This window comes from Heterocephalus glaber, unplaced genomic scaffold (genome assembly GCF_053883595.1).
Source record: "Heterocephalus glaber isolate CG9 unplaced genomic scaffold, H.glaber_assembly_v1.0 deba00000331, whole genome shotgun sequence".
In the NCBI taxonomy this organism is placed as follows: Eukaryota; Metazoa; Chordata; class Mammalia; order Rodentia; family Bathyergidae; genus Heterocephalus; species Heterocephalus glaber.
The window spans coordinates 28,697,916-28,724,565 of record NW_028258142.1 but is presented as its reverse complement, the minus strand read 5'-3'; the positions used below and the strand labels follow the sequence as shown (position 1 = coordinate 28,724,565).

At 32.8% G+C, this 26,650-nt stretch overlaps 1 protein-coding gene and 1 long non-coding RNA gene across 9 annotated transcripts in view; one reads left to right on the top strand and one right to left on the bottom strand.

Annotated features, from left to right (window-relative positions):
* Nucleotides 1–26,650, top strand: part of Dcc (DCC netrin 1 receptor) — a 1,202,110-nt gene that overhangs the window by 668,192 nt on the left and 507,268 nt on the right. The window lies entirely within an intron of this gene.
* LOC106010286 (uncharacterized) overlaps nucleotides 633–26,650 on the bottom strand; it is a 42,250-nt gene continuing 16,232 nt past the window's right edge. The window contains exons 2-4 of the long non-coding RNA XR_001184153.3: nucleotides 23,612–23,734; nucleotides 17,196–17,349; nucleotides 633–931 (exon numbers count right to left, since the gene is read on the bottom strand). This is a non-coding gene — a long non-coding RNA (uncharacterized LOC106010286). The remainder of the gene's footprint in view (nucleotides 932–17,195; nucleotides 17,350–23,611; nucleotides 23,735–26,650) is intronic.

Sequence of the window (26,650 nt, the reverse complement as noted above, 5' to 3'; positions counted from 1 at the left end):
ATTAAACAATGTAATATACCTTGCAAGAGTACAGTTGAATGCCTCACTTTGGATAACAGGGGTAGAATACCATAATTCACCTCATTTAATGATCCTCTTGCCATTCTGGATTCTTCATTTCACAGGGTCACTTGAAAAATCTGTGGGTGCTGGGAGGTGTTATCTGTATCTCAACTGACCATATTTTTGAGTCTATATTATGAAGTATGACGTCTTATTTATAAACAATCAGAAAAACATAAGAGAAGCCAGATGTTTTCATATGTGTCAATTTTTATTCACAGATGCTTGAAACTCATTGTTTCAAATTAAACATTAATATAATATAGAAAGAAAGGATATTCTTTAAAGTCCAGAATCTTCAGTCCCTATACTGAATTGTTCTTGGCATTACCATTGTAGGCTTGAGATTGATTATATGACACTGCCCATGGGACAACCAACCAGTCTCCTCATTATGTCCACTATGCAGTTAGGGAATTAGTGATGGAAATGCTAGACAGAGTAAGAGAAAATAATAAAGCGAGAAGTAAAAATTTTAAGAACTCTTAATTCAGGTTTGAAAATTAGGAGAATTTAAAAATAAACCTTGTTAGAGCTTTGTGACTATCCATTTGTATAGGTCCTGAACAGTGGAGTCAGTCTATTCTGCATATGTATTAGTAACAAGATTATTAGTCAACTTTTTTGTCATTTAGTGGCTTTGCTAAAAGTTTCTGTTTAAATAATTTGGTAAATTTAAAAAATTGTACCTTCAGATCATCTGAACCAGATGAAGTTAACCGAAAGGCTAACTCAATCAAACACATCTGCCTGTTGATTCATCAAGACAACGGCACTATTGCTGATCTAATCATGTCTTGAACTTTCTTGTTGAACCCACAGAGTGACTTCTCTAGGTAGTAGACACGATGAAGCAGTAGGAGTGACTCTGGGAAAACATGTGACAGATGTTTCTAAAATTAAATCCATCACCTACTACTACTTAAAATTCACTCAAAATTGATTAGACTTACTCATGTGATCTTATCTCATACTGGTTTTGTTTAGTTTAGTTAATGTTGCAATTAATCTTCACAAAAATCTAATTCATCCTCAAGCTTCTTTCATGCCATGATCTGTTTGTGTAAATCTTGTGAAGCAAAATACCCTGCCTGATTTGATCTATAGTCATGATTGAAAATAGTAAGTTGATATTGCTTTGTTTCTACAGTAATATAATTAAGATACCCATGCTTTTCTAATTAATCTAATCTAAAATTGCTGTGGCTATTAGATATCCTAAAAGAATGTAACGAATTGTTTTTCTTTCTTCTCTCTGATATTAGTCAAGGGAATTAATTTTGCCTGGTTTGGAACACATCCAATGTTTATTTGAATATCCAGATTTCAATCTAATATAGACATGTCAAATATCTATCACTTATTAAATATGATTAATGTGATGAACCATTTTAATAATCTATAAAGTATAATTTATAGGTATAAAAGATACATTACTTACAATATACATATTTATGTTGAGTATATTTATATTATAATATATATTCTAATTAATATGCTTAAGTTTGGGCATAATGTAATACAATAAAATATAGCATTTACTACAATAAGTTAAATATCTTAATATAGTAGTACATTTGGGTTTATTTTCTAGTTATACAAATTAGGTGCCCTCTACGTTCCCCATTGTAAGGGGAAAATATAAAAATATTCAAAGGCTAGAAGTTAAATAAATAGTTCATTTTGAATAAGTTAGTAGTATAACTCTTGCATATTTTTTAAACAAGTAGAAGATGCAGTTATTTTAACAAAATTTTGGGGGTATAAGCATGAAAATAGGAAAAGGAGGTGAATATTGTCTTCATCTTAATATTATGTGATATAATGCTTATGTTCAAATATAGTTTTAGTTATCATTTACATTGAAAATACATATCTAGGCTAGCAAGTATATGGAAAAATGTTCAAGAACTGTAGCCATTAAGGAAATGCAAATCCAAATTACATTGAGATTCCATCTTACCCTAGTCAGAATGATTATCAAAACGAATACAAAGAACACTAAATACTAGTTGGTGAGGATGTTGAGAAAAAGTAATCCTATGCCATTGGTGGAGTCAAGCTCCTACAGAAATTGGTATGGATGTTCCTTAGAAATCTAAAAATCAACCTACCATTTGATCAGCTGTACCATTCCCTGGTGTATACCCAAAGGAATTCCAGTCATCATACTACAGGCATTCTTGCATTCCATATTTATTGGAGTAAAATTCACAAAGCCAAGATATGGAACCAGGCCACCTTCTTAAGCAAAATAAACCAGACCCAGGCAAGCCTTCAACTTGTGATCCTCCTGCCTCAGCCTCTGATAGCTGTGATAACAGTACTGCACCATTGTGCTTAGCCAATTTTAATATTTTTAAACCTTTGAATATATTTACTCCCTTTATGTATAAATTAAATATTTTAATGTTATTTTCTCAGAGTGTATCTTTTCTGATTTTTCAAAAACTCTTACAGTTCCAGTTCAAAAGTAAAACTTCCATAAAAAACTTAAAACTTAGTCCCCTTTAGAAAACTTTTCAATGAAAATTTTATTGGTAATAGAGCATGTGTATGAAAAGACTTGTAATATTGAGTAAAAATAGCTTTGTAATATTGAGTTAAAATAGATACCCAAAAGCATTTCTGGTGGAGAAAGTGAGTTTTTATTTGCAAGTTTGGAGAAACATTTAGATTCCTTTGAATTCTTAGGTGTTCTACAACTAAGCAGAAATTGGATTAAAGCCCTCTTCCTACTTATGTTCATGAACCCTACCTTAATTTTCAAAATAATTGCTATGCTATAAATTTTTATGGAAATGTAGAAATGAAGATATCAATTTGAAAACTGGTTGAGAGTTTTATTTTTTTACTTTTTAAAATTAATTTTTCATTAGTAATGTTTGCAGTATAAAATGTTTACATACCTTGTGTAGAGTTGGTACACGAACACAACATACCTTAATTTCTTTTTTCATTGTCTTTCCCTTCCTTCCACCTATTTCCTCTCTATCTCTTGGTCCTTTTCCCGTTGGAGAAAGATCTATCTTGCTACTTCCTATTATCTACCTTTTATTTTGCTCTTTATTTATAATTTGGGTTTCTCATATAAGAGAAACTGATATTTAAAGTTATGTGTCTGATTTATTTCACTTAACATAATGATCTCAAGATGCATCTATTTTTCTATACATTACTCAAGTTTGTCTTGTTTATGGTTGAACAGTACTCTTATTTATGGTCGTATGTAAATACCACATTTTCTTTATTCATATGTTGGTAGACATATAGGCTACTTCTTCTTCTTCTTCTTCTTTTTTTTTTTCTTTTTTTGGACCAGGGATCGAACTCGGGTCCTTGTGCTTGCGAGGCAAGCGGCAGAACCACTGAGCTAAATCCCCGGCCCCCATATAGGCTACTTCTAAGGTTTAGCTACTATGAATTGTGCTCCTATAAATATGGGTATGCATATGTCCCTGTAATACAATGTCTTTAAGACTTTTGGGAAGATGCCTAGAAGGGGAATAAAACAAATACCTTCCATGTAGTCCAGAACTTTAACTTATAGGTATATTTCAGAGTAATGAGTGTGTATATACCAGATAGCCCCAAGAATATTCCTAGGGGATTTAGAGAAGCACTAAAATGAAAATAATCCAAATGTGCATTAACAGGAAGTGAATTAATTTTGATAGAGTGACATAATAGACTGAATAGTGTAAAGAAAAATGTATAAATTGACACAACAAAGTGGGTATATCTCAAAATGTTATTTGGAGAAAATGAAACTTTACAAATTTTAAAAAATGTATTTATATGAAGCTTGAGAAAAAAAAACCCTAGTGACCTAAACATAAAATCTGGGGTATACATTTTAACTAAAAAGTGATACATAATTTGTAGATGATGAAAATTTTTTATCTCTAAATTTTGGTAAATATCCATGCTCATATGTAAATACATACCCACATAAATATTAATCAAGCTACACAGTTAAGATTAATACATTTTGCCAAATGTAAATTATACCTCAGTGATAAAAGAGAATTGTTGTGACATAGAAGAAATCACCATGTATTCATGAGTATTGATTATACTAAAATTTCAAATACATAAAAGCCTTTAATTTTGAGTCCAATTCTGCTTTGGCCTGACTACCCTTCCTTTCTCTTAACTGTTATTTGCAGCTTCTTCAAGTATTGCCTTTGCCTTATAACACACATTGCATCCAAGCTCACTCTGGTAATAGCAGAGGGAAGAAAGAAAACCGATTACGAATCAGAAGTAATTGTATGCAGCATCTACCCTGAAATCTGAGTTCCCATATTTGAACATTAGTAGAAGTTTCAGTGACTACTACAGAAATAGTTAGACATTTATACATGACAATACTATACAATGACATACAATATTTGACTGTCCCTTGTGGCAACATTAATAAAATTAATATTATGTTTTAACCTTAGTGAGCCATGGATCTCTATCTTGAACCCAGATTCACTGGTTTCATGGAACTTGTGCTTAATACCATGTTATTTTGTGCTAGATCATCTAAATAAAATGATCATATGACCACAAGAGCTGGCCTTTGTGAGTTAGTCTACATTTGAGTCATTGTAGTGAGTGAAACAGATCACTTGCTTATTAGCAGGTTAACTACTGTAATTTTCTAACCATATATTTGAAATTGACCAGTTTATGTTCTTTAGATGTAGATAATTGAATCAGATTGCTTCTCTACTTTTCAGTTTGATTACCAATAAAGAATATAAAGAAAAGATTCAAGAAGGAATAGATGAGAAAGTGATCTCGCATTCTAAAGAAAGGACCATTAGATATGAGTTTGTCATCAGTAAAGATTAACATTAAAATATCTGTGATGCCATATAAACATCTGAAGTTAAAAGCCAGAAATATTTGGAGCACCAAAATGAGGGTATCTCAGAAATGACTTTATGGTAAAATCTGTATGGTGTGGTATTATAGAGAAATTGAGTTATACATTTAATTAAAATCCCTAGGGAATCTAAATAATAGTCCCTATATTTTAAAATGAATTTCCCCAAAGACTTAAAAATAGAAAGGTACTAATTCTCTACTAATAGAAGAAAAATTCTAAATTACCATCATTTCAATTCCTTTAGAAGTTCAGTAAAGAACTAAAAAAACTCAGCAATTACATTTAGGTCTAGACCATTACTTGATTTCTCCTTACATAATTTTCCTGCTTTTCAGGATAATATTTTCAGATAAATAGTTCAACAAGGTTATCTACTAACTGAACTTTATTTATAAAATTATATCCAACAAATCCCACATATGAAAGAATCGGGAATCTTAATTGATCTGACCAGCTGGCTAAAATCTTGGAAGCAAGAGTTTTGAAATGAACATAGCTTCAATTTAACTAAACGATATTCAGCTTGTATTAATATGACTAGTCTCAGAGACTCTCACATCTAAATATAATTTCAGATTTTCCCCAACTTGAATTTATTGAATTTATTATAGCAATTAATCATAACAGTATTGATAGTGGCTTTAAGTATGACTTATGGCTCAGTAATATTGTATGTGTGTATATGCAGGGGAAAATTTGGAGTATTTTACAAACTACTTAAAAAATATTGTATCTGTTTTGGGCAACTTAGGAAAAGCTATACCCTTATAACAACATTATTTGCAGCTGTGCATCAACAATGGAGATCCATAGAGCTTCACTCTGTTTTATGATAAATAATACCTAAGATTATTACTCGTGAGATTATCACAAGTTTAAAAAATTCATTAAACAGCTGCACCAAAAACTGTTCACAGTCATAGCAAAAGAAAATTCAGTTATAGTCTATAGATGAAGTTATTACTAATATTGACATTTATTAAAAATTTGGATATTGACAAGTCCATGTCTCTTTCACCAAAACGTGGGAAAATATATGATGAATAATTTTACATAACTAGTGGAGCTAATTTAATGTGAGGATCTGCAGAATAAAATTTATAAATGTTTAATTTCACTCCACAGCTGAATAAGAGAGGTAAAGGACCAAAAATTCTCACTTTCAAAACTATACATCTCCTTCATAAAGACCAAATTTTTCACATCGTTCTTTATGTCTTCCATCTTCTCAAGCTTCATTAAAGAAGAAAATATATGGGCACAGGTGAAAGTGTGAGGACCAAATGTGTAGTTGCAAGTAAGTTCTTAATTCAGAATGTACTCATATTTCAATTTATTTGGCAAAACTATTGAGCCAGAGAGGCAAACATTGAAACTGAAATCACTCGAAATGAGCAAAATATGTAGGACATGCCTTTGGAAGAGCAGATCTGATATTTGGGTTGGAACAAGTGCACCTCACAATAATTGTCTTTGTTCTGGCTATAATTTTTAAAATCATGTAACTTTAAGAATTATAGTAACATTTTAAGTAAGAATAATTTGAGTGAAAAATCTATAACATGAGTTACCATTGTATTACTTGCTAGAAATAATGAAAGTAAAATCGATCACCAAACATTTAAAAGCCATGGGCTATCAAAATGGAAGTAAATATATAGTATAAATTTTATTGTCTTATTTATTTACTTTTATTATTTACTTTTATTATAGAAGTCAAATTATTTTATATTTTGAGATTAGACCAATAAGGAAAAATGCTATAAAGTGGCACACCTTTGCAAATGTATAAAATTATAGTGGAAATCATTATAAACATGTAACTCCATTTTAAAAATCTTTTCATGTTTGTCATTTAATAATTGAACCTAGGAAACTGTGTCAAAATTTTTATGATAAATTGATTTTTACTAAGATGTGTTCCCTGGCTGATAAGGATTTTCTTTGTGAGAAGCTAAGAATCAGTTAATTTCAGGGGTATATTTTAAATCAATGTACAATGGGGTACTTTGAAAAATGGTTTGTAGAAGTTCTTTTCACTTTAGTTTTATGAAAGACAGTGTGGTCTTTAATAATTATAGTGTGTTCTATTTTTAAAGTTGAGTGGAGAGTTCACAAATGTCTACTTTATTACTGTACTTTGTACCACGTAAATATATTTTCTATGATTTTATGCATCAATAATTTATAATAAAAGTTAAAATTAATAATATACCATTAATCATTAAAAGAGATACATAATTCAAATAGGAAACATACTGTATTTCAATCTTTTTAATGAAGGTTACTTCAGTGGTTACATTATCTAATTCTTATTTTAAATAAAGTTGAGACACATATAAAATCTTAAAAGTTTGAAAATTTCTTCAGTAGACATACTGAATCTTAAATTTATACTTACTATGTACAGTAGAAAAACATCAACTGGTATTTATAATATTTTAGAAACAGTGATAAAAACAAGGGACATTTTCTTCCCAGGAAAATGTACATGTTCATCCATAAAATCTTTAAAAATAAAACTTAGTACAATAGTTCAATATCTCTAAATTCATTCATTACTGGTAGATTCAATATCTTTGACTCTTAGTGTGCCAAAAATAAATTTTAGTGTTTTCATTTTTTTAACATACTGCAGTATCCTTAAATTTGTTCCTAATGTAGACTTCACCTAAGTTGCCCTTTGTCCACTCAGGCATGGAAATGTTTTAAATTTCATTATCTATTCTTAATCCTCATATTTAGTGGATTTGGGATGCAAAGATCAGTGCAGAGAAACAATCTGTCCTCCACTGTCACATATATATATTCATATCTTGATCTTTAATGATAGTGAATTCCAGTTGTTAGTAATACTGTTTAAAAACACCCAAAAGATTGAAAGCTGCCACTGGGTTAAGCATGATGATCCCAAATTTAGCTAAATAAAAATGCATTGAAATAAATATTGATAATGTAGAGTTGAGTAGAATTGCCCTAGTTGTTCCCAACCTGGCTCTAAGAATACTGTTTTCTTCACAAGCATGATTTTATAAATAAGATAGCTGAGAGCTTTCAGTAGCACATCGGTTGCTCCAAAATTTGGGATCTTTTTCTACAACTCAGTTCTTCTTCAACATCCATTTGATCCCGTGACTCTGATAATTGGTATAAAGGCTAAATTTCTCTCTCTTGCTTCTGCGGTTCACTGGCATTTATAAATACAATACCTTTTAATTTTTCTAGAGACATTAGAATTAACCTTGTGGCTTGAAGACTAAGTTCTGGAATAGGAAATTGTATATCTTTGAAATGAGACTGCGCCATTTATTTGGGATTGAAACCTATTGAACACTTGTCTGTATTTGTAATGTAAACTCTTTATTCTTGATGCTCACAAGCTCTTAATAGTGACTCCCGTCAGTGTCTATCACCTCCCTTTTTCTTAAACCTTCTTCCTTTTTGTTCATGAAACATTAAATCTACAAATTCCAGGAAATTTGGTGCCTTATGCAGTGATATACTATATGCAGTGATATACTACTAATTTTTGCTCACTTAAACTAGAGATTAGTAAGCTAAGACTTGTGGTCAAATTGAGCCCATTGCTCATTTTTTGAAAATAGATTTACTGGATTATAGCCAAGACTTATTTTACACTCTCTGAATGGCTGCTTTTGTATTAAAATAGCAGAACAGAGACCATATAGCCTAAAAAATTTCTAAAATATTTACTATCTGACCCTTTTCAGAAAAGACCCTTCTTTGAGGCTTTGTCAAACAAAAAATTATTAAGTATGATACTTAGATAACATACTGGTACTACAGTGATTAAAGGTTCTTGGATACCAGGAATCACAAAATAAAATTATTATGGCCACTTGTAGATGAAGTAAAAATAAATCAGACTTGGTGTAAGCAGTGGGGAAGGTAGGAACTTAGAAGGTACGTGCTTTTCTTAAAAATTTATCTATTATCCAACCTGAGCACAACTTACCCTATTGGATTGTGAAACATTTACTGCTTGCTAACCTTTTCACTTTTTTAATAGAAGTGAGAAATTGATATTTTTATGTTAAACTTTCTAAGAAAATCAACAATGTTTTCGGACAGTTTGTGCTCAAAACAAACCATACTTTTTGACCTTGGTTTGGCTGCAGATCATCTGTTTGAAACCACAGCTTTAAAAATACTGAGTTCTTTTTCTAGGAAGCTAAGATTATGACTTATTGTGGGGCCAAGGGGAGAGTACCAAATTTTTAATGCTCTTGTGAATTTCTTTGAAAATATTTATAATAGAAATTTCAATACCTATATTAATGTGTTCATAAAAGTAATAGTGGTATTATTGATTGGGTAAAAAAGGGTTTTCTATATAATTGAATCTGTGACAAAATTTACTTGGAGCTAGCAATAGTTACAGAGAAAAAGGTCACATACTTTTCCTAATCAATGTGGCATGTTCTTTACCCTCAATGTAAATGTTAAAGTGATCTAATTAGCCTTGGGTGAACACCTGCCAATACTTATTGAGGCAAAGAGTAAACTATAACAAATACTTGAATTCCATCTATGTGCACCTTTGTTTTAAAATACTTCTCAGGTCAAAGCTTTTCCACTTAGGACATGAAATTTGTAGAGTATAGTGAATATATCAGACTTACCTTTTCCCTTAGCTGGAAAATTAAGTAGAATTCAATAAAGTAGCTTTTTTAAAAAAAAGAGGGCCAAAGTTTAAGGAACAGGAAAGCCCTTGAGCTAATGATAATTCTCACCATTCATTGTCACTTCTAGGCCAGTCGGGGGGCAATGGAATTCTGAGTGAGATTTCTATGGGCATCTGACAAGAGCTTTTAGTAAAAAGGCATAGCCAAATAGCTGTGGATTAGAAGCCAGGGACTGGGGAATAATACTCTAACCATTCTTTTCCCTTGAGGAATTCACTGGAAGCCTGCGGAATGGGATGCCTGTTGAGGCAGTCCACAGAAATCAGCCTTCTGGTATCTAGAACAGGGTATGAATGAGATAAATATTGCCTCTGAAGATGCAGGGACAGAGTACGCAGCCCAGTGGTTTTTCTCGCTGGAGGCATGAAGCATTTAGGGTAACCTTTGAAACCTATGGTCTTCCAAAGTTGAAAGTCCAGTAATGTAGGACAAGTATTTTAAGATTTTTTTCTATAAAGAGTTTGATATGAATGAGCTGAGAGTGAATACTTGTACACAGAACATCAGATGTACCTGTTTAATGTCCATTATTATATCTTGTTTTATTTGTGTTTGAGGAGCTGGGAAGTCAAATGAGGATGACAAACAGCAGAAACTGTTAAATACCATACCCCTTCTACCCTTCTCTAGGAGGAAGTATTGAACAGAGAATTGCTATTTTAAATAAACTTGCATGTATATGCTTTGAATGGAGGATTTCCATAGAGAAAATAAGACGTTTTTCAGTTATATATCTGAGCATTTCTCAATACTGAACTCAACTGACTTTAATTTTGAAGTTCAATTGATTGCTTTACTCTTGCAGGTGCTTCTATGATAGAGGGAAATAAAGCACTTCACTATTAATTCTAGTTGTAGGCTTGCCTGATAAGGAAAATTAACTTGGATGAATTGATCCAAGCAGTTGGATACTGGCTATGTTGGGTTTTATCAAAACTTCATTCAAAAGTCCTGGTCTCACCAACACATAACTGCATGGAATATTAGTCTACTTACTAAAATTTGAAATGGTGGCTTTGCTAATTTAATTGCAGATAAAATGTTAAGAAACCTATAGATTTCTAGATACTTCTGGGTTTCATTATTAAGAATAATATTCTGTCTTTTAAATGTACATTAATTCATTTTAGCATATGAATTTTAATGCTTTTTGGTTAAAAATCTCTTTACACTTATGCTACATAAGTTTGAAAATAACTTTTCAGGAACATAAATGCAATTAAATGTGAAGGATTTAATATGAATCCAAATTTGTAAGAGGTTTTAAAAAGTTGACCTAAAATGATATTACATAGTGGATTAATAATACAAGCCCTAGAGTCATAATATCTTGTCTTGATCCTAGATATTCTGCTTTTTATTTCTGTAAATGTTCAGGTTTATATACCTCTCTGCTTTATTTTCCTCATCAGTAAAATGATGGTAATAATACTATCTCCCTCATGAGATTGCTGGAAGCAGTGTTAATTGCAAACTACTTAGAACAGTGCCAGGAACATAGTGAGTACTCATTTAGCAATTATTAGGGTTTTGCTAGGGGATATATGTAAACATCCAACGTTAAAAATTGGGAAAATCCTTAGAAAAAACTAAGAATATTAAATTCATTTGAAAATTATTATACTAAGGTGCATAAAAATCAGAATATGTCATTAAGATACAGACTTCATTTTTCTCTTTTTAGGCTGATGGTAGAATTCCTCATTTATATATCATAGGAATTAGTCCAAAGCACCAGTAAACCTATTATTAGCCAAAACTTTTTTCTTTTCTGGTGATCTGTGAAATTCCAATGTGATCACTATAAAAAATTTTGAGGACAAATAAAAAGAGTAAGTTCTATGCTATCAGCCCTTTCCAGTGCATGAGAGCTGATTGTGTGCATCTCTTTTCAAGTGCTCAAGTCGGAGTTCAGTGACATCACCCTAAAAGGGCAAAATAGACAAAGAAGGATACCACACAAATTCGCTAATACTGTGAATCCATTCATTTTTCAAGAGTTACTTGTTACATACTAATAACACACCACTACACAGTCCCTACACGTGACAGGTCCAGTTAAATCCACTGTGTTTTAATGTCTTTCTGCTAGTTTGCGTAAGTAATGTACCCTAGTAATGACTACCTAAGAGAGTAGAAATATTTACAGTATAGAAATATGACAGAGCTTCACATACCCAAAAATATTGCTCAGGAAATAATGATTTCAAGATTTCTCTAAGAATGTAGTCATTTCTCAGTGTCTGGGGGGACTTGGGACTGGTTCTAGGACATCCCTTCCACCATGGACATGATGCTCAAGTGCCTTATATAAACTGGTGTGATATTTACATATAACCCTCAAACATCCTCCTGAATATTTTAAATCCTCTCTAAATTATGTATAACACCTAATGCAATGTAAATGCTAATGTAAATAGGTGTTATACTACAGTAGATTGCTTAGAGAATAAGAAAAAATCGTCTGTACATGTTCAGTACAGACGTAATTGTTTTTCCCCTGAACATTTTCTGTTCACATTTGAGTGAATCCACTGGTACACAACCTTTGGGTGTGGAGGCCCAGCTATCTGTAGTTTTACAACTAGCTTGCTCTTTAATACTAGATCATTTCTAAAGAATAGTTTCTTCATAAGATTCTTAATTGCGTTCCAGGTTTGGGCAGTATGTAATCAAAGGTAAAAACTGGACCTTGGAGCTAAAGCAAAGCACTATTTATGCTTTGCCATTTACCAACTGAATGACTTTTTGCAATTTATTTGTTCTTTCTGGTATTGTAATCTTTAAAATAGATGTTTACAATAATAATATAGAATTTACGAACCTTTAAGCAATAATGTCTGTAGAGTTTAGCACAGATGCAGGAACTTTAAAAGTGACCAGTACATGTGGATCTGTTGTGTGATTTTTTCTCTAGGATGATATGCAGATCATTCAAATATTGCTAGGCTTGCTACTAATGTCCCAAATTCTACTTACTTATTTAGAAAGTGGAATTATTTTACATGTGCTAATCTTTCAATTCAGTCTAAAATGTGAATTTATAAGTTACAGTGCTGATGAATAAATTTTGCGGGCTATTTTATTAGGTTGGAAAAATTGTAAATTTCATATTTGGACTGGGTAGAAAACAGAAAATTGGTAAAAATATGTTTGAGTGAAAATTATAGATTCTAAGAAAAACTTTTAAGAGAAAAATTGACCAATTTTGCCTTGAGATTATCATATTTAACTTTTTTCATAATAGAAAATTTGCTCAGTAGTTTTATAAAAGGTACAGTATAAAACATACATGAAAGACAAGAATCCACATTACAAGAAAACTTTAAAATCAGGAGAAGTGAATTTTCTTAATTCAGGGTACAATTTTGTACAGGGCAATCATCAGTGTGGGGTTGGTTTTCCTTCTTTTTAAACATTAAAGTATAAATTCATCATAAAATTCCATAGAATCATCCTTTGAGCATAATCTCTAAGGTTAATGTCAACAAATTGTACTTGCATAGCTCTCAGCAGTTTTCAATGTTTTTACATATATTAGGCAAGAGAAAATTCCCATGAGGTGGGCAAATTTCCAATGATGAATGTCATTATATACCTTAAATGTACCAATATAATTAATTAAAAAATCCTTTAAAAAGATGAGGAACAAGTTTTCATTCACTAAGTCATAGGAAATGGAAAAAAGTAATCTGATTCAGCAAAGAAAACTCAGTTCTGGCAACTAAGTTAAGGACTGTTTGTAATAACTTGTGGCTAGTGGGTTTCTAGTCCTTTGATCAGCTTTTGATTTATAGCAACACTCTAATTACTGATCCAATTTAAAATTCTTAAACCTAGCAAACTATTTAACAAATATTAATTTTTTATGAGCAATGGGTAAAGTGATTGTAGTTGTTTCTTAATAGATTAAAAACTTGGCAAGGCTTCCACAATAGCACTAATAATTTGCATAGCATATTAAAAAATAAATAATTGTACATTCTTATGTTTCCTTTTCTAACCTGCCATTTTGATAGAAGTAGGAGAAAAATTATTATAGATTTTCTTTCCCTGCATGCATTTATTTTCATCAGTAATATTTGAATACATTCAACTTATGTTCAAAAAAATTACTGAGATACTTGATTCTTGAAGATACATTGAGTTTTCAAAAAGATGAAGAGCTTCAGTCTATGATCTTTGCTCTTAGCTTCGCTTTGTTAAAATTTTTGGAAAGATGAACAAATAACTGATGAGCATTTTCTGAGGGTTTTCCAAGAGCAGATGAGATTTCATGGAAAACAAGCCATTTGAAACTTGTTTCTTACCATCTTTAATGATATTAGTAGGATGGAAAATTGAAAGAATTGTGTAAAAATTTAAAAATACTTGTGCTATCCTCAAGGAGAGGATTAAGGAAAGTTGGCTAATAGGGTGAATGTCTTCTAATACTTGTATGTAACTTGAAAGAGAAATAAATGGATATTAGTCAAAAGGATTGTTTCAGAGTTCTTTATTTGACTCTTCCCTGTTTATATGTATTTGTTAAAGGCTGATTTGATATATGTGTGTTAAGTGGGTGAATTAGATCACAATTTAAAAAGATAAGAGTAAACTATGACATAGAACTATATAGAACACCAGGAAAATGTTAATTTTCTCTGTGGTGTGCCTTTCAGAGTAAGATTCCAATGTTTGACTCTAATATCAAGTTTTATGTTATCTTACCCTGAAATATACTTTGAATGTTTTGACTGGGATACTGAATGGAAATTAGAACCATGCTAAAATAATGGAAGATGTTTAGACTGGAAAATAGAATATTATATGGGCAAAACCTATTCTATGAAATATAGAACAATTTAAGATTGAGTAGGGAAAACTTACTTTGTATATAAAAAAACTCTGTAATGTTTATAGATTTTCATAGCTAGAATAAGTTGCTTTAGGAGGGAAATGATTTCTCAATACATAAACTGTACTAGCCAAGCCTGAAAAATGAGGGTTTATCAGGGTTATTGGCCATGGGATTCATGTGGGATTAATTGAATAATATCCAAGAACTTTTATAATATAAAGTCCTCCTCCTCATCCCAAAATTCTATGGAGTATTTCATTAAATTATTGTAAACATACAAAACTCAGTTTGATAATAATGCTGCAACTTCCCTTGGAGGAATGGAGGCATCTGTTTCCTGTTCTACCGGATCACTGACTGGAGACAGAGCCACTGTTTATAATGAATGTGGCAAAGACCTTCACAGCTCAGCAGTGACCAGGCCTTAAGAATCCATACTTAGGCATAAAATATTGTAAAGGCCCAATCTAGTTCAATAACAGGAATATTATCTTCAACAAATATTAAAATAGTCTATTATAGTTTATAAAGATCTCTAAATGTACTAAGTAATGGCATATGCAGAGCCATGCTAAAGTTGAGCATATATATAAAGGATGGGGAGACTGGTATTAAGAGAACATCAGTATTCTTCCTAAATCATGCAGCTGCATACTTGGGATAGAAAATCACATTACCTGTTACCAGAACTTGTTACTTGTTACTTGTTTCTCTTCATATTTGGTTCTAATTTCTCCATCTGACGATGATATTTTTAACTGATTCCCATACATGTTTGAACCCTCCACTTAGGGTTCAATTATTTGTTACAGCTAAAGACATCCCTGTAATTTTTGAAATGATTTTAACTTTTATTTTTTTTCTAATTTTTATGACTGGGAAATGTTTACTATGTTAACACCTCCCCCCAAGATTAAGAGATGTTTCCACCTTTGATAAATAGGTCCTGTCTCAAAAGAATAATTAAAGTCAGTTACAAGAAAAAAGGAAATCTTGGTAAATCTGTGATTGTGGGCTGAGATTTGCCCAAAACAAAATGAATAATAGCTAATATTAATAATTCCTGATATTTATGTGCTAGACATAATTGTGAGGTAGAAACTATTATAATTTTATTATTGAGAAATTGGAGAATTTTAAGCCAATTGTAATTCCAGGATTATGGGAAAAAATGGTCCCTTCATGAATAAGTAGATAAGAATTAGGAGATGAGAAAAAATTTTTGTTGAAACCCCTGAGATTTCAAATAGACTGCAGTGTGATCTTGTGACTTAGGTGTAATTGTGAATATATAGCTCCACTTTGCTGAAAGCAAATATTCTATATAAAAACTGTGTCCAAAACAATGACAAAATGTGCCTTTCTTTGCTGAAAGACTTATAGCACAAATATATTAAATAGTATTAAAATCTAATGGACTTAAATAATCTAATATTTTGAGAATAAACTATATATAGCATTGTGTTTTAAGGTCAAATCTATTGCATAAAGTATTATCTACTTGTATTCTATGACATTCTATGACAATGATGCTGAACCTTTTAAAACTTTCAATGATACAAATCCTATTGCAGCATGTGTGCCATAGGTTTGCCTCCACTGTTCTATGGCATGCCCTAAGAAAATAAACACCAATTAAGCCATCTCAATTTCAAGGATTGCAGATATTTGTTCATTATACTAATAATAAAGATAGCTGCATATATAGTTTGTTAGTCTCTTGTAACTAGCAAGTGCATTGTAATTTATAATTAATAAACCCAGATGTATGATCAAAATACATGGTAAATAGTTAAAATTTTTAAAATTTATTACATTAAACTACACATTCCCATTTATCCTGCTCTGCAAAGATACTCCACTTCAAACACACTTATCCCATATTTTTCTCACTTTTGGAAGCAGTTCTAGAAATTCTCTTTCACAGTGTCGTTAGTTGCACAATTGTGGCTGCTTTGATGACCTAAATCTATTAAAACATTTACCTTTCACAGTCATTTTGACTGTAGGGAAGAGCCAGAAGTTGTACATCCAGTGCCAGATGTACTGGTGGTTGAGACTATTGTGTAACATTTTTACAAGCCTGCCTTTCTGTTGGATGGTAGTTAGCAGCAGCATTTGCTACATTTTTTATCACACCTCCCAAGGACATGAAAGAGGGCTTCCGGAACTGCTTCAGAAAGTGGTAAGAATGATGGCATAAGTGTGTTCAAAAAAAGGGGTAGTATGTTGAGAGGGATTAGTGGCAATGTACCTTTTACTGTAATAGGTCTTTTCTTAATTTAAATATTCACTGTACATTTGAATCATGACTTGTTCGTGCATAGCCAGAAATCATGAACTTTTTTTGCAATTCAGAAGCTTTTATAATAGGTTACTATACCTCCATAGATACTTATGAATGGGCAGGTGGAGTTAATGTCCCCTTTAATGATCAGTGAGTTTTCCATCACTGCTTTCGCTTGGGTTGAAAGATTCAGTCTGTCACTGTAAATTGTTCCCATTCTTACCATCACTTCTATTACAGTATGAAATGTAGATGCTTTCCTGCCCTACCACCTATGGATGTTAGGAGGGTAAAATTAAATGATAAAACTTCCAAGTACTGGGGAAATAAAGTTTTTTATCCAAAAATTACTCTGCTGTAAATACAGATATGTTTTGTTTGATAATATTTACTTAGGCAGGCTGGTAATTTGCTTACCTTGGGCTAATTAAAAGAGTCTTTAGAGTTTAGCACATTGTCATTTTCTCTTTGTTAGGAAAACAGACTCATCAGCATTCTCTTTATTTTTTCTTTATTCTCAGTTCTGACGCAAGGGAGAGGTGGGACACTGAAGACAGAAATGACAGATAACCTAGGAAAAGAAAACACAGAAAAAGTATCAATTCAATGAGAGCATTTGCTAACTAGGTGTGAATAACTCCAGGATCATTTACTCAGTGATAGGATACCAAGCAATGTGGGGTTTGTTTTGTTTTATTCCTAAGCACCTAAGGAAATGCTGGCTTCGAAAATACTGTAACAATTTCTTTTTCACAATTAAAGTCCTAAAAATTTATCTACTTTTGATAACCAGTTTAAAAGAAGTCAAGACACACCACAATCAGAAAGTTGAATAAATCAATGTAAGGACTGTATAAATAGACTTTGACTATGAACCAAAAATGACAGAACTATAAAAAATTTTGGTAAAAGTGGTAGAGATCTTATTAAGGGCTGAGCACTCTGATAAATATTTTGATGTATATTCTTACATTCTGATACCAACCACCTGTGAAGAGTGGTGACTAATATTGACAGTTTACAAATGAGGAAGCTGAGCTCCCAGTACAGCCAAAAATCTTAAAGCGAGCAGGTGGAAGACTCCAACCCAGAGAACAGTACTCTCAATGAATTCTCTTAAGTGCTCTGCCATCCTGTCTTTTTTCCTTACAAGTTTCCACAATGGGAAGAAATCCTGTTACAGAGACCATGCAAAGTAATGACTGCAACTTTGAGAGAAAAGTGACAAAAGACATAAAAATAGCTTTAAATAAATATGGTTCAGAATTCAATGAATTTTACTTTATTTTATTAAAGTACAAAACTAAATACCAGATAATTCAGTGCTTTTTGTGGCATACAAAATAATGAATTTATCACAAAATTCATTTTTAATTTAAGAAAATAGGAAGAAGAAAAAAAATAAGGAAGAGGAAATGCTCCCTCAACTCTTTTTCTTTCTCTCTGTGACCATGATGATCTGATTCTAAATAAAGTTAGAATCTTTACTAAAGGCTGTTCCTTACTGTTGTCACATTCAGAGTCTCTTATCATAAGGCTTACATAATGTTGAATTATCTCAAATTTCAAATGATTAAATCCTTCTCACTTTGTGACTTGGAACAAGAGGAGATGCCAAATAGTCATTTAACTAGATGATCATAAGAAATTTTTAAAAATAGCTTGAGCAAGAGAAGATAGAATGAAGAAATGGTGACACATCTAAAAATTTGAAGACAGGCTTATTCTGGTTAGGACTGTCAGACAAACATATAAGAAAATCTCACTTCCCTTCAACAATCGGTTCTTCCCAACCTAATGAGGAACACTTATTTAGTAGTCAATATGACAGGAGGGCTAAACCCATCATGTTTGGCTTTCTTTAGTTTTTCTCTAAATCCCTTGAGTTTCCACCCTCTTGGATTTCAAAAGCTTTGTCTTTTCTTTTAGCTGAAACCTTTTCAGACATAATAAGTATTTAACTTTCTCGCTAGACAAACTCAGAAAAGATCAATGGGCAATAGAAAAAGAAATCAGTTCATACTTGAGAGTAATATCCTTTTATACTTCCATTATAATTTCCAAGACTTACATGATTATGTTGCCATGACTGTTGTAACTGCTATTTGGTTATATATTCTTTGAGAAAACATTTCAGGAATATGGTTTTTAAATTGTAAGTATTTACAACATATGATTCAGTCTTGTTAACATTAACTTTTGTTTTTCATTATAATGTATGATCAGTTGTTCTCTCTATATGCTCTCTTGCTTTACCACTTTTAACAGACACAGAGTATACTCAAAAACTCATTTTCACTATTCCAGAGAAACATCAGAACTCAAATGTTATGGCATCTAAAATAATTTGAAGTTTGTTGGTGTATGTATGTAAAGATATCCAACTGCACTTTCAAATGAGGAGTGTGAGTGATTTGGTCTCAAAAACATGGTCTGTAGGCAAGTGGCTATTTTCCTTCCACACCAGGAAGTTTGCCATTTGGAAGGGGCAATGTCTGGAAGGAGGATCAGTGTGGAACAGGCCAGGCAATGTCTTCCCATCCACGTGAAGATGGCTAGATACCAAGGCAGTTTTAGTAGAGTTTCACATCCTCTGGAAAATCAATATTTGTTAAAACACTGGGGTGTGTTGATATTAGGACAATCAGAGATGTCACTCAAAACATCAGTTGTTTTCATATTCCCTTTTCTCTTTTTATCAGTTTTGGTTTTTAGTGCCTTTGTTTCATTTATCTTCCTTCAATTTCATTCTCCATCTTCTTTCATAGTACCGCTAGTATCAACAATTTGCAAGTAGCCTTGACTCAAAACACAAGCAGTTATTCACAAAAGACAAGCAGTTTTCAGTGAGAATTTGGTCAAAGGATAGCAACATTATATATATAATGAGGGGAGCTTTGGCTTCATTATGAGAGAACAAGGTGGTGTTACAATTGAGGCAGAGGCACTTTAGCATTAGCAAAGAAAACTGTGGAGGCCTGAATAGTGATTACTTAGGAATACTGATAAAGAATTATTAAGGAGCATTTAAAGTTAACCCTATAATAATGATAAGGCAAGTGGGCATCTTTACAAAAGCATAGGTAGGCAGTCTGAAATATGATGTGTGTCTAAATTAATAGCATCATAGAAAACATATTGCTCATATTGCCTACACAGGTGAATTCAACTCAGAAAAATAAAGCTACAAAGGGTAATTGGAAGTGCTATTATCCAGATCAGAATGTTCTGTAGGTACTATTAACAGCAACACTTTTTGTTTGATTTTGATGTTTGCTTTTATAACTTTATAATTTACATTATTTTTATGAAAATCAGTCTTACATTAAAATATATTTTAATAACCACATCTTTCTCATAGTCTACTAATAATACCCCTGTTTTTCAACTCAAAGTCCTTGGTTGGCTCTTTCACCCCACTTAAAAATTAAAATTGGGAAAATGATGTAAACAGCTTTCTAAATGCATGTTATCTATATCTAATAGTCAAAGACCTTCATAAGAAACAATATGGTCATGCTATTAGCAATCATATTAAGTAGTTTTTAAAATTCACAATTCAAACATAATTGTTTAAAATTAGTCTATCTTAAATCTTCCAAAACCTCTTAGCCTAACAGTTCTTTTACTAATCATTTGCAAGGTTGATTTTTAAAATTTCTTCATTAAAATTTAATATAAAAATCCCTGTTAATAACAAAAGTCTCTACATCTAACAGCAATAGTGTTAAGAATCTTCCCAGTGAAAAAAAAAAAAAGGAAAAAAAAATGGCCAGAGATTTAGCTCAGTGGTTTCACCACCTGCTGTCCAAGCGCAAGGACCCGAGTTCGATCCCCAGTACCAAAAAAAAAAAAAGGAAAAAAAGAATTCTCCCAGTGGACATTTTGTGAATCCAAATTTACTGAATTTTCCATCACACTTGTGCCTTCTGGTTATGGTAGCAGTGTGTGACAATGATCAAAAGAATCTACCCTGAAAGTAAATTGAAATTTTTTTCTCACTGTACCACCTTATACTCAGTCATACAATACAGAATTTTTTTCCATTAAGTTTATTGGTACATTTTAGGTATAAAATACAGTTACATACATCATTGAGATCTTGTACCATTACATGAGTCTCTTGGTTCTTACTTTTTCCCCCTTCCCCTGCCCTCCCTTCACCCCCTCCACCCTTCCCTAATTGCAAAGATTTTGTTTCCATTTTTTTCCTTTTCTCATATTTTTTCTTTTCCCTTTTTTACTTTCCCCTCCCCCTCCCACATCCCCTGCTCCTTTAGACCTTTTCTTCCTATACACAATATCAATTATACATTTTTTAAATTACAGTATCAAGATCTAGGAGACATTACCACAGATTTTACAAAATTTAAAAGGATATAGAAAGCATATGACAAAAATCTTTTTTGAAATAAATTTGACAACTTCTAAGAAGTACCTTGGAAGACAAATTAATGAAACTAATTCTGGAGGAAATTTAGGAAAATCTAGGAAAATTCCTAGCTTGAAAACCTGCCTATATGACAACAGCAGGCTCATATACATTTTAACTGTTAAATTATATCAAATAATTAAAGCAGAAAAAAGAAGGAACACTTCTCCCCTCATTTTAGGAAATCAACATTGTGCTAATCCTAAAACTGGATAAAAATAATAGAAGTAAAAAGTATGAACATAGATAGAAATTTGTTTAACAAAACAAACTATTAGAAGTCAGATCTGGCAGGATGTAGAAAGTGGTTTTGTTATAGGGATGGCAGTGTTGGTTCAGCATTGGAAGATCCACTCCCAAAAGTCATCATTTTAACAGAAGAAAGGAAAAAGCCATATGATCCTGTCACTAGTTGGAGAAGGAGTATTGGACTAAATTCTACAGCTGTTCATGGTAAAAGCTATCAGGAGACTAGAAGTAGAACAGAACCTTCTCAACAGATTAAAGACATGTACTCCATACTTCCAGTGAGAGTGCCTTATATGAATGGAGAAGATACAATGCTTTCTCCTTAAGGAGGGGAACAAGGGCAGATATGCTTACTCTTTATCTGTCCATTAAACTTTGAAACCTAGGCCCAACCGAAATAGTCTGGCAATAAAATGACACAATTAGGATAGGATTGGCAAGGTAGAATCAAAATCTTTATATGTAGATGAAATGATCATCTACAGAGAAAATATTAAGAAATCTCTAGGAGTCTCTAGAACTTGTATTTGAATGTAGCAGGATTAGAAAACACGAGGTATATATAAAAATTCAGTTTTGTGTATACTTTCTATAAATGAAGATTTGGATTTTGAAATTTAAAAGTTATGTAGGAGTACAAAGGACCTAGAAAAGTTAAAAAAAAAAAAAAAACAGTGTTGGAAGACGTTTAGTACCTAATTTTAAGACTTTTTCTAAAGCTACAGTAATCAAGGCAGTGTTGTTGTAAGGAAAGACATATAGATCATTTGAATAAAACAGAGAATCTAGAAATAGAACCACACATATATGGTCCACTGAGTTTTGAAAGATTATTTAACATTAGCATTTTATAGAATATAAACTCAATTCAAAAGCCTTGGAAGAGATAGTGTTTTCAGCAAACAGCACTAGAACACCTGGTATCTGTATATAAAAAATTAACCTCAACCCTTTATTCCCATACATGAAAATAACTTGAAGGGATCTATGAACCTAAATAAGAAAGCCTAAAAGTATAAAACTTTAAGAAGAAATTATAAGGGAAAATATTTATGAATGCAGGGTAGGCAAGAACTACCTAGGATACAAAAAACATGATGTATAAAAGAAAAAATTGATAAATGAGATTCCATCCAAATTTAGAACTTTAAATGACATCATTAAAATGAAAAGTAGTCCTTAAACAGACCATATTTCCAATGCATATAACCTATGACCAGAATATATAAAGAACTCTTACAGCTCATTAATAGACAACCCAATTAAAAAGTAGACATAAGAAGATGATCAATAGCCAGTATAGCAGAAGGAAAGGTGTGCAACTCTAGAATCAGAAAAATACTAATCAGTACAATAGTAAGATTGAATTATACACTCATTAGGGAGATGAAGCTAAAAATTTTAAAAGCCTTGTCAAGTCATACAATACAGAATTTTTGAAATGAGAAAAATGCTTCATTCAGAATGAGTATCATAGTTTTCCCTCTTTCTTTAGACTTATATTAAGAGTAGGGAATATATATGAGTAATATTTTGCCTTTTGCAAATTAATTTATGAACAAATTAACTAAAAGCCCAAATGTGCTTATTTATTTAATGAGTTGTAAATATTTTAAGATATCTGTTCTCACTTAAGATAGGAAATGAAGATATATGTGTGATAAAACTTGTGCTGTGTGGTAAAAGTAGCTTAAAATTAACTTGTATTTGTCCTTTGTTGCAATAGAATTGTCACCTGTACTTAAGCCCCTAAAGTTTCCCTGACAGTAACACAATGGAAAAAATCCAAATATTTATTGCTTATTTACTGTTCTGTAAGTTAGTCTGCTGTGAAGTTTTCTAAGTAGACTTAGAGTAATAATAATCATTGAGCAGAGTCATTCATAGCTCTTCCATGAATCTTCCACATCTTGGAAATGCTTGATTTGTAGCCTTACTGAACACCAATGAAAAGACTTACTTCTATATCAATTTCAATTAATAAATTTTGAATAACATGAAGACAGTTTCTATTTCTGTGTCTTCATATCTCTGCAGGTATACAAGCTCAGTGGAAGTACAGATACCCTATGCTTTTATTTTTCTTAAATTAACCTCAAAACTCTCAGTAGACCAAGAGCTTGTTGTTCAGCCTATGTTATTGTTAGCCTACCTTGCGTCCTCCAGGGTTCTCAACTGTTCCATGAGGCTTGGTGAAGCAGAATGTGTGGAAAGTGCCCATTTTTCTTTGATCAGTCTTAAACACAGTTGGTCATCATCTTAGTCTACTTGGTGTCTGGAAGACAGGTGATTCCGTTGCTTTTATCCCAAGTTTGAAATATTTGTTGAAGCTGGGCTCTGGAGTCTAGCCTAATTATATTTCATGAAGCCATTCATTCATCAAAGACCCATGATGGCTGCTATTTGTGGATCTTAAATTCTTTCTATAGGTTTAACTATATCACCTTCTAAGAATTTCATATTCTTACTTAACAGACCTGAAATATCTACCACAACCAACTCAGTTTCAGGTTTTATAACAAAAGAGAAGAAAAGACTTGGTTTCAAGAAATTTTAGGCTTTCACCCAATCTTTACGGCCCATTTTATCCCCAGTGAAGCAAAGTAGACAGAGTTATTGCTATCTTATTACAAAGACCAAAGATTGGGAGATATATGTACACATCAATATCTCAATATATTTTCCAACCATAGTAATGTACTTAGTACAAAAAAAGATTCTTCCACATAATGGATATTCATTAAAAAGTTCAATGACTGACTAAATGAATGGACTTCTTTTTGGTGTAATGAACAAGAGCTATTCTTATTTACATTTTAATATTCTATCTAGTATTCAGGATAAGCATTATGCATGATAGGAAACTCTCCTTTGAACTAGAAATATCTTTCTGATCACATAAAACTTTTCTTATCCTTGGACCTGCTGCTATGGATCCTTATGTTACCTTAGGTAATAACCAGGGACTGTGTAGAAAAATTGCCTTCAAATTAGTATATGAAATTGATTTCTAGATAAGGATTAATGGTTAGTGCATTTTAAACTCATAGAAAACATGTTCCTAATGGAAATTTTAGGCACCATTTCAGTGGGAGAGATATTTTGGCATAGAGCAATATGTTAGCTATATAATATCGATCTATTGGTCCTCAATAGCAATTCTTAAAATGGATTCCTAGAAGAGGCAATAAATGTAATATGTGTATCTGCTCACTGGAAGGCAGGTAGCATGGATTTTCATGTCACCCTTTTAGACAGTCTCCACACTTCTAAATGGGACCATGTGACCTAAACACTGGACATGGTGCTCTCTTGAAATTTTAAAAATGTCACTATTTAGAGTTTTTATGAAATTCTTTTCTATAGTAGATATTTTATAATCTTGTGCTGTATATTCAATAATGGTTTCTTATCTTTCTGATTAAAAGTCACTTTTGCTTACTTTAAATTATTAATTAGGGAGTTAGAAGTTACTAATTTGCAAATCTCTATGATAAATAAGAGTTCTATTCTCTCATGGAAGTGATAACTAGTTTGGATCAGATATAAATGACCTTGAGCTTTAGCAGCACAACCAAGTCACTTGGTTTATTTAAATTTTGAATAAATAAAGTTTTAATTGAGAAATCTTAAAAATTCATGTTAAAAGAATAAATGAAAAAAAATTTAATGGAAATATAGTATGGATACATGTACTATTAGAATTTGCCAAAATTATATATTGTAGATATCAAAATAGTTATTTTTAAGTAAGATTTTTCAGTAAGTGAAAGTATTCTGAAATATATTTCTCAGAGTTTTATGACATTTTCATCACGATATATGTTTTGCTTTGTTTTTTTCACAATACATGTTTTTACAAATATTGAAATTGGAAAAATCGCAGTGCTCCCACTGGGCCACAATGCAGGTGTCCTTGGGGTCCGCCGGCCTAGACAGGCCCCAGATGTGATCTTTTGGGAGCTGAACAGGCAGAGGCGGCCTCATAGCAAATACTGGGCCAACACGGCCCCAGGGTCTCACTGGACTCAAAACCAGAGCCCCTCTGTCAGAAGTGCCCCTGAGTCTGGACATGTCCTGGACATCAGGGCATCACTGGTCTCTTATCTACTCATCCGGCTGTCAGCTTCCCCTCTGGCCCTGGCCCCTTGGCAGGGCTGGGGTATATGTGTCTCTTTTCCTATAAGAGCTACTACTGCAGGACCCTGCCCAGAGAGGGGACACACTGGCACATGGGCTCCTGCCTAAGGACTCCCATTTCATCCCTAATTGTGGGCAGATCCCAGGGAGCAGCTGTGTGGTCAAGACCAGCATGGCTGTGGGCAGATCCCAGCCAGGGCTCCACTCCAGCCCCAGAGGCTCAGGTACACCCTCCCAAGCCAAAGGCCCACCAAGAAAGGGGCTACACAGGCACACAGGCTTGAGACAGAGGTTCGCCATACCATAAGCCACAGCCAGGGACTCGCCAGGAGAAGAGCTGTACGGGCATAAAAGCAATACCCAGAGGCTCACCCCAATATCAATGGTAAGTATGAGGAGACCCTAGCCAAAGCCTGTGCAGACAACAGAAACTGGGGTGCACAGATCCCAACAAAAGGCCCTTCCAGGAAATAGCTACATAGGTGCCCCAAAGAGAGGCATGCCTAGATACCATCCCAAGTGTGCTCAGGCCCCAGCCAGAAGCCAGCCCAGACAAGTCAGCTCAGGGATCCAGAAGGCCACCACTCTGAACCCACGAATTGGTGTACTGGTGAGCAGCAAAGTAAAGGCTGCTCTGTGTCTTGCTGAGCATTCAAGACCACTGGGTGAGCAAAAAGTCACCTCAACAAAGACACAGCAGGCTACATCTGTTGAAATGAGAAGACACGTAAATAAATCCCAAAACCAGAGTTCCAAATCACTGAAGGGAAACCCAAAGGGAAACAAGATGGAACAATCTGACACTCAACCACCTGGACTCCCTGAAATGACTACAAAAGGAGGGGACCTGGAAAAATGAAATCAGAAATAATTTCTCAGATAACAGCAGAGATTGTGCCCATAGTACAAGAAATGATTAATAAATCTAGAGTGGACACATAAAAAAAAATAGAGGAGCTGAGGCACATGATGGAATACCAACATAGGAAACAAATGGAATCCATAAAACAGATGCAAGCAGATTCTAGGAGATTAAAAACTCCATTGAAAG